A 9807-nucleotide genomic window follows, 5' to 3' on the forward strand; every position below is an offset into this window, starting at 1 on the left:
CAAATGAAGTGTTACCGTCTTCACTTGACAGTCAGTAACACACGTGCAGTTAACCATCACCACCCCCATCACAATGACTGCACCCGCATGCCCTCGCGCACCCCTCCTCTTCTCCTGTAGCTACAGTCGTGCAAACCGCCTGGGGTCCTGCTTCCGTCTCTCTCACCCTCTTGGATTCTGTTGGCAAGCACTTGGATGGGAAAGAAAGTCCTAAGATGAAGAACATTTAGAGTGGCTTCATTTATTTCCAGATGCTCCAGGATACAACATCTTATCTTTGCACTGTCCTGTCTTATCCACCGCCCCCCCACCAGTCGCTTGGACATCATTAGACAATCCCTCACTAGAGTTCTGTCACCTGGCAATCTTAAAGGGGCATCTACCTTTGCTTCAGCGCTTCTATGTCTGCAGCAATTTATAGGTTAGTCTTGAGTGTGCCAAAAGACCTGATGTACACATAGACGCTAACCTTTTTAAAAAAAATTTTCTGAGAGCAGTCTTTTTGCAGAAACTTGAAGCAGTATGGTTAATTTTTTGTGACAAATCTGTCCAGATGGGCTTCAAGTGATTGTTCATTCTGCTTTTCACACAGAGAGAATTTGCCAACATGTGCCTTCCCCTCTCACTGTAAAGTTTATGCTTCACTAATGTGGAATCCTATGATGAAGCAGTGCTCTCTTTTTACTTTTCCAGCTCATGTTCCTATTTTCCCCTGTTCATATTAATACTATAATAGCACCAAATTGGCTTAATCTACAGTAAGGCAGAAAAAACAGCTAAAACAAAGCTGGCAGTCACAGAGCTCATGATCTAGATTTATTACACGGTGCCACTGATAAATGGAAAAATGAGGGAATGGTAGGTAATAAGAAACAGAAAAAATGTATGTATGTGTATCAGTTAGTAACCTTAATTACCTGGGTTTTTTTTACTCTGGACACCTGATAATTATGTAGGTCATTTCCAGTTGGAGATGACAGTGTATTTAGCCAAAAACAGTGACTCTGAAAGGGAAAATGACTTGTTCGTTGTTGTTTCTTTATTCCTAACAAAGAATACAGAAATCAGCTTTAGATATTTTCTGCAAGACATTCCAAGTTGAACTGGTTCCTTTTTTTAGAGAGCAGTCTTTTCTGCCCAAGTGCAGGGGGGCTAGGTCCAATGATCTGAAAGGTCCTTTCCAGCCCCTAACAACTATGAAACTGCATTCCCTATTCAATTTGAGTAAATAAGTTTTTTAGAGAGCAACAAGCTCTGCAGTTTATTCATGCACAGCACATGGAGCCTGGTCAGAGCATCCCCGGCTGGCTGGGGATTTGGAGGGGCCAAACTGCAACCTAATGCTGCTCCCCCTGGTTCAGCATGCTGTGGAGGGGCTGGCTGGGGTGTATGGGAGCATCAGTGTGGGGCTAGCCAGCAGGCGCTGAAGCACCTTTGTGCCCCAGCAAGCCCCTCCAGTGTCTGCACACGCGCTGCTTTGGAGTTTTTTACTGCACAGCAGGATAGTACTTGTATTTAAATTTGTTTACTCTAGCCTAATAGGAGCACACATGTATATGCCGAGATGTTTACTGTGCAGCTAATTAGTCTATTGTGCAGTAATTGCCTCATATAGATGTGACTTCAAAGTCTCAACATTTGTAAGTGTAACAATCCTTTATACATTTTCACCTATACTTTCTTTATAGATGCAAATTTTTTTTAGGGAACAGATATTGAAGGTTTGCATTCCTAAAATGTATAGACCATGCTAACCAGGCATTTATGGTTTGGTTTTTGTTGAGGTTTATTTTCTCTTAGTTTTAGAAGAATGTATGTAATAACAAGCTTGTATTTTATGATATAGTAATTCCTAGGACATTGATACTCTTTCCCTTATCTACAAATATCCTAGTTTCAATTCATATTTAATTATTTAGAATTTTTCCCCATTGTGTGTATGCATGGAGTCTCTAGGTGCATTACAAAAGTTTAAAAGCACAATTCACACACTGTATCATCCTTTGTGATCTGGAAAGGAGGGAAGAGTATCGATCCAAGCTTCCAGCACCTAGAAGGCAATTTTATATTCACACAGTATAACTATAAATTCAGCAGTGAAAAGGACTGTTCTGGTTGTGGGAAATGTACTGATTATGAAATAACAGCATTTTCTTTAAATATGTCAAGCAACTACTGTATGGCTACTTATGTTACAACAACAACATTATAGTATCCATCCTGTTTCCTTTTGGTTGTTGGAAGCATAGATCGATAGAGAAAATAAACTTAAGACCTATTTCTGAATGGTATAAACTTTCTACTGAATGTCTGCTCATCTAGTGTTAACAAGGGCATAATAGTGGAGTATCTTAGACTAATTTGTCTGTACTGCCGTCTTTTTGTCTTCTAAGAAAATGTATATGTATTAAGAGTTTCACTGGCGTTATAGCTGTGGTCCTTTCTTCTTTGACTTAATTCTTCTATATTTGTTTCCACTAAAGGGAAAATTGAAGAACTGAAATGCTACCATTGGAGGTTTACAGAGAAAGATGGGCAACCTGCTGAATGTGGTAAATTTCCTTAGGCAATGACAGAGAGTCTGGTTCTTGTTATGGTTTCTTTTTTCTATTTGGAGTAGGGGTGGGCAAAATACAGCCCACAGGCTGGATCTGGCCCATGAGGCCATTCTATTCAGCCCACGGGGCCCTTAAAAAATTTAGAAAATTAATATTTATCTGTCTTTGGTTCCTGTTAAAAATGACAGGAATCAGGGACAGTAGGACCCAGGGGAAGCCTGGTGTGCTCCCACAACAGCAGGGCCCACCTGGCCCCAGCAGGGGCTTCTGGCCTGGGACCAAGTTGCTGCACCTGTGCTGGAACTTCAGGTAAGGGGCAGGGGGAGGGCAGGGAAGGAGCTTGGGGAAAAGCAGCCCCTTGCCCACCCTCTGGCTGGTGCTCCCTGATGCAGCTGCTGGCAACCCATGCGGGGCTACCTGAGCAGGCACAGGCAGCCCCACATGGGCTGCAAGTGGCTGCAGTGCAGGGTGCCAGCCATGAGGCAGGGGAGGGGCCACTTTTCCTGTGCTCAGCACCAGCTTGTAACCTGCCCCCAATGCTAGCTTAGGCCCCACGTCAGCTCTGGACTCACCCATTGGGGCTGCGCATGGCAGCAGCAGCTGCAGTGCCCCCCCCACCCGCCACTTGCCGCACAAGGCACTGTTTGCTGCTGCTGCCTGTCTGTAGCTCACGTGCTGGGCAGCACAGAGGCAGCAGTGGCCATGGTGTAGGGGAGGGGCCACTTTTCCCCAGGCTCAGCACCAGCTCATTCCCTGCTGTGGAGCAGGGGGTTGGGCTGCATGCTGCCCCCCGCCTGTACCATGGGGCTGGGGGGCACTGGGAGTGAGCGGGTGCATGGGGCCCACATCGGTATCCCAGGGCCAACACTGGCAGGGCCCAGAGCAGGGCAGCAGGAGTACAGAGGTCCCGGGCAGCAGGGGCTTTATGGAGCTGGGACAGCTCCCCGCTCTCCCTGCTGGTGCAGCCCAACCCGGCTCCACAGACCCCTGCCAGCCTGTGCCCTGCTCTGGGTCCCACTGGTGCTGGCCCTGAGACATTGGTCCCAAGACATTGGGACATTGGTGCCAAGATGGTGACCAGGGCACCTGTCAAGGGGCGGGGCTACCCATGTAGCCCTTGACTGCTTGCCAGAACTGGGTAAGTGGCCCTCCACCTGAAATAATTGCCTGCCCCTGCTTTGGAGACTACATTCTGGGTAGTGTCATCCCTTTTGTCACATGGAAACTAACTCCGGAACCAACAGAAGCACTGAATATAGTGCATGTTGCACATTTAGCTAGAGCAGGTCAAAACAGAAACCTTTAACTAAAACTTCTTTGAATTTTAATGTTTGGATAAAAGGAGATAACAAACTTAACCCTATGGTTTTGATTTTGGAAAACTGATACAATACCAGGGTGCATAGCTGTAGTTAAAATGATCTGAGCTTTGCTTCTGTTCCCACCTCTTCTCTAGACTTCTTCTTCTTCTCTCTCTCTAGAACTGTAGTTAGTTCCTTCTGTCGTCATAGGATGTCATCTTCATCTCTCTTAAGAGTCTGCTTGCTTTCCTTGGCTCTCTAGACTATGTATCCAGTCTGACCAGCACTCTCCAATTTGCACATTTTATTCTTCTGGAGTTGAGTAATAGAACACAGTGGAAGCAGAAGTGTCCTCTGGACGACTCTGTCTCTCAAGCAATCACTTCAGGGTATCTAAAGATTCCAATTTAGTTATGCTGACCTTCACTTAAAACAATCAGTGCTTCCTAGTTCATTGGGTAATCAGACCATGATAGCCATGTGACTGAAGTGCAGTAACTTTTTGAAACTTCAAAAAACAGTTGTAGAGATGTAGAATTCTTACACGAGCCACTACTGCAACCTGAACACAAAACTGCTGGCATCGATGATTAGGGGGTGGACAGTATTGTGGTTAAAGCACGGGTCTAGCTGCTGAGAGATCTGGGTTCTATTACTGGTTGTGTCACAGACTTCCTGTGGGTCATTTGGTAAGTCACTTAACTGTGTCTCATTTTCCCCAACTGTAAAATGCAGATAATAACTACATTACGGAGGGATCATGATACTGAAGTCCTAAGTATTTATCAGATGGCTTCCTGCTTTCAGATGGAAGATGGCATGCTCCTCATTCTTTTTTTCTTTAGCTGCCATTGAAACTGACTAATGGAACATTAATGACACTTTTTAATTAATGAAGCTTTTTATTTTTAATCAGCAATTAATCAGTTTCAATGGGAATTTGCCTATGACAGGGAGCTTTAAAAAAACTAAAGAAAAAATTACAATTCTTGACTCAAAGATTTTAAGAATATTTGTTTGTCAGAGTCAAAACAACTTCATTCTTAAAGAAAGTCAAGTTTCTTTGTGCTAGTGTAAAGAAGGCTCTTCCATGACCTTTACTCCCTCATAATTGTTTTGAAGGATTTAATTTTCTTCCCTTCACTGTTTGTTTTGGAGGACTGCTGTGAAAGTCTCAGTGCTTCCATTTCCTATAACCTTTGCCTTATTTTATAGTGTGTATACATTAATACTCTCATAACAATGTTAAAATAGTATTTGCCTTTGCATATTTTAATTTTTAGAGTACTCTTGGATATAGAAAATACTGTAGCCCAACTGAATGATGGTTCTATAGATATATAGAACATAGATATACTTTTAACTAAAAAGTCTCAATGAAGGTGATGAAATTGAGAACATCTGATATAACAGCATAGAGACTTTTGTCATTTTGGCCACATCCAGATGTGTGCAGACATGTGGTATGTGACACTGCAAGACTCAGCTGCAGCACCACACATGCAGGTATTTCCTGTGGTGCTGATTTGCAACCAGGGGGTTTTGCTGACTCCAGGAGACCTCTGGGTCAAAGACAACTCACACCAAAAAAAAGTGGGGCAGCGCATGTGGCGGCAGTGTGCACCGCCCAAAACTGAAGCTTGGCTAGTCAGAGCCACACTCCAGCTCCTGCAGGAGTGCCACAGCAGCAGCTCCCCAACGGCCCCAGGACCCCAGGTAAGGCTGCTGGGGCCAGCACAGTTGTCCCCAGGCTCCCTTACCCCACCTGGAGTTACCTGCCACACAAGAGCACACGTGGCATGGGTGTTCCCAGGGGACAAGTAACAGTGGCACAAAACATGCCACTGCTACTTGTCCTTGGAGAAACAAACACCCATGCTCATGTGGCCTTCCAGTATTTTGGTTATTGTGGTTTATCTCTGAAACTGGTGTACTACAGCTCCATTTCCTATTCTGAAGAAAAACCACGGAAATAATTTTAAAACCTTAAGAAGACCAATATTGAAAAATTTGTCTTGTTACATATTTAAAAACAATATCTTTCTGGATAAACTCATTGTATCCAGTTGGTAAGCAGCTAAAACAATTTTTAAAGAAAACCCCTTGTTTAATCTCTTGTTGTATCTCTGTAGATACAGTTAGATGGACCATTTTAAAGCTTACACATGTTTAATATTAGTTGATAAATATTTTCTACATAATTATAATACTACAAGTGCCTGTATTTATTTGAATATAAGCTGACGCACCAATAATTAGATTCTACATATGGAATATTTCTACATTTGTTATACTTTTCCAGGTAAAAAAATCTAATTATTGGAGGTTTGCCTTGAATTTGTCCCCCTCCCGTTGCTACAGCAGGGAAAATAAATCTGGAGGGTTGGGTTGCCCCCTTGCCCTCTGTTTCCCCTCATTTTTTTTCCCCTTCAGCCCTTTCTCTCCCTCCTTACTGTCCAACTCTGTTCTTCCTGAGAATGTGGGAGAAGCAAATTTGAAAACACTGTCCTTAAATAAACATGCCTGTAGTAATTTGCACCTTGTCATGCATCCACAGATGCATCTCGAGCAGGTCCAAAGAGGTGATCCTCCCCCTCTATGCAGCACTGGTCAGGCCGCAGCTGGAGTACTGTGTTCAGTTCTGGGTGCTGCACTTCAAGAGGGATGTGGACAACATGGAGAGGGTCCAGAGGAGGGCCACTCGCATGATCAGGGGGCAGCAGGGCAGGCCCTACGAGGAGAGGCTATGGGACCTGAACCTGGTCAGCCTCCACAAGAGAAGGCTGAGGGGGGATCTTGTGGCCTGTTATAAACTAGTCAGAGGGGATCAGCAGGCATTGGGGGAGTCCCTGTTCCCCCGAGCACCGCCAGGAGTGACCAGGAATAACGGTCACAAGCTGGCAGAGGGTAGGTTTAGGTTAGATATCAGGAGGCACTACTTCACGGTCAGGGCAGCTAGGATCTGGAACCAACTTCCAAGAGAAGTGGTGCAGGCTCCTACCCTGGGGGTGTTTAAGAGGAGGTTAGATGCACATCTTGCTGGGGTCATTTAACCCCAGTATTCTTTCCTGCCATGGCAGGGGGTCGGATTAGATGATCTGCTCCGGTTCCTTCCGACCCTAGAAACTATGAAACTATGAAACTATAATACCTGTAGACTTAGTCATCCAGAATTTATATATTTTATCTTTTTTTGAAACTGCTGCAAGTTTTGGAACAGTATTTCATAAACACACTTTTAAGCAGAACTTTTGTACCTACTTGTATATGGCAAACTATGCATGATAATAGTCCAAAGGCAAAAGGCTCATGATTTACCATGGGCTGGGCCCCAGCAAGGTCAGTTGTGTTTCAAGCCATGGTGATCCCCACAGCTTAATGCTGTGTGTACTCCAAATGCCCCCAACAAAAGATCCATCAGCTAATTAACTCCAACTCATGACTGGAAATGGGTGTTCTTGTCATGAGTCCTGGAATCCTCCAAAAATTTATATGCAGATGAAGTTCAGAGCAACCTGGTCCTGCTCAACCTCACGGAGAGCAGAGCCACATCAGTCATACGCTACTGGCTGAGAGAAGGAGGCGATAGAGGTTGGACTGGGTGGACTGTTTGGGGCCCTGTTTGCCAGCCATTTAAGGCAGGTAAAGGAACAGGATTCACTGGAAATGGGAAAGAAAGGTGCAGCTCAGCTGCGGAAGTAAAGAAATGTATGTAGTGTAGTGATGTGCTGCACTAACCTAGCCTTGTGTTAGATTCTCATCAGCGTGTTTGCCCAATATGGGCCATGTGTTTTATAGTCGTGGTCAGTTTTGGCTGCTTTGAATCAACTTCATACTTGGTTTCCACTACTGATCACAAGCTTTTTTTGGCAGCAGTTTAATAAACAATGTATTTAATGAAGTTTCCTTGTATGCATATGTAAGAGGAGGGGCTTTTTTCCCCCATGCGTACTGGGGAGGAAGCCTTGTTTTGTAACTGAGTAAATATGGTAATATGATGTTGTCAGAAGACAGGTAATGTTCACCATGTAATACATCATTTACATTTATCTCAGCAAGAGTAATTTACCATTATTCAATCTGGCCTGCAGCTCTGTCCCTCAGTGTCCAACCTCCCGACTGCCATATTCTGGGGAAGAGAAGAGGAGCCAAAGAAGAATCTTGAATTGTGGTTCCATTATGTAGTTCCAGAATATTATTGTAGTTTTGAAAATCCTACAATTATATAATTTAGTATTATTGTATTTGCATTTCTATACCCCAATAAAATTAGAAACAGTAGGAAAAGCAATACCAAAACTAAAATTTAAAAACACTTTACTAGTGAGTGTACTTGACAGGGCTCCTTTGTACCTTATCCACAAAGATTATGAGTTTGTGACACCTCCACCTGGAAAACACTGGGCTCCTATAGATGTGTGTGGAGCCTGTTCCAACACACTGGGAATCCAGTGCGTCGGACCAGATTTGATTAACTGAAAATTGATGCACTCCAGCAGCCTTCCGTGTCATGTGTATCAGTGTCCCTACACTGAAAAAATGGCAGTTGGGATACTTTGAAATAAAATACATTTAATAACCTTTAGTTCAAAGTGCTTTGCTGCCATTTTTTCAGTGCAGGGACACGTCGGGATGCTGATAGATGTGACGTGCAAGTACTTTTAATTAGTGTGGCTCACTAATTAAAGTGCCCAGTTCTGTGTCCCAAAACACGTGTAAAACTGCTCAATTACTAACTCTTAAATTCAAGCAGTAACAACTCATGCAAATCCCTCTGGAGGTCTCTGGTTTCTTCTACATCACACAAATAATGTTCATTTGTCCATCTAAGCATACCCCAACAAATCAGGCTCACACACAACTTTAATGCTGCATATTTTCACACATGTATTTGCACACACTAGTTCAACAGTGGGTCTAGTTGGCAAAATGAAACCTGAGTATTTTTAACATTAGGGCCACAAATATCAGTTTTTTGGCAAACTTCAGTGTAGATATATACATATGCCAAACACCTTGATTCACTAAGGCCTCAGATTAGAGTCCAGTTTCATTGCTCACTTATTGTTTAGTAATTTTTGTGATTGAATCATCATCACAAACACATTCTTATCTGCCATAGTTACGCTGGGTAAAGAATCTCTATTTTGACTCCCCGTTCATAACTGAAATCTGTTTTACAGAAGTATAAAAAAAACAAAATGTGGTCAAGAATCACAGTCCAAAATAGATACTACATCAAAGTCAGTTTTTTTCACTCACACCAGTGGTTCCATTAATGTCTCCACTGCCCTCTTGAATTGGGCCTCATGAATCCAGGGCTCAAAATATGGGGGAGCTCAGAGGGCTGAGTCCCCCATAAGAGACAAGAGCCCCCCAGTCCTCCCTTTGCCTCAGGTGGTGGCAGCTCCTTCTGGCTTCCAGGTGTCATCGCTACAGATTCCCCGCCCCCCCGCCCCCAAGTCAGAATGTAATTCAAACCCTGCATATAATAAATAATGGTTTTATCATGTATCATAAGTACTTTTAAAAACAGTACTGTAAAATAAATAGCCAGTTTTTAGCTTCTATTAACCATTAGAGGATACTAGATAACTTTAATAGTGAATCAGTGGCTATTTTGGGAGAAAAAAAATGTTACAGTAATTTTCAGGAAATAGCTTTTTTGTTCCAAAACAGCTGTCATTGAACACCATTATATCTACAACAATTAAAATTATCTTTGGTAACTTTTAGTATTTGGCACTGCTCCATTATTGTTCAGTTAAATATTTTTCAAGTATGTTAGGACTTCTGCCCACTGTGTGCCTGTGCGACCCTTCATTGTCAATATTCCACTTCTTACTTTTATGACATTACAGTTTCTCTTCAGAAGGGACCTATGTGATTTTTACGTGAAGATTCTGCAAAGTCCAAAAGATTTATTAGAACTAAAGCAGGAACACTAC

This window comes from Crocodylus porosus, unplaced genomic scaffold (assembly GCF_001723895.1).
Source record: "Crocodylus porosus isolate Cpor-Errol unplaced genomic scaffold, CroPor_comp1, whole genome shotgun sequence".
Lineage (NCBI taxonomy): Eukaryota > Metazoa > Chordata > Crocodylia > Crocodylidae > Crocodylus > Crocodylus porosus.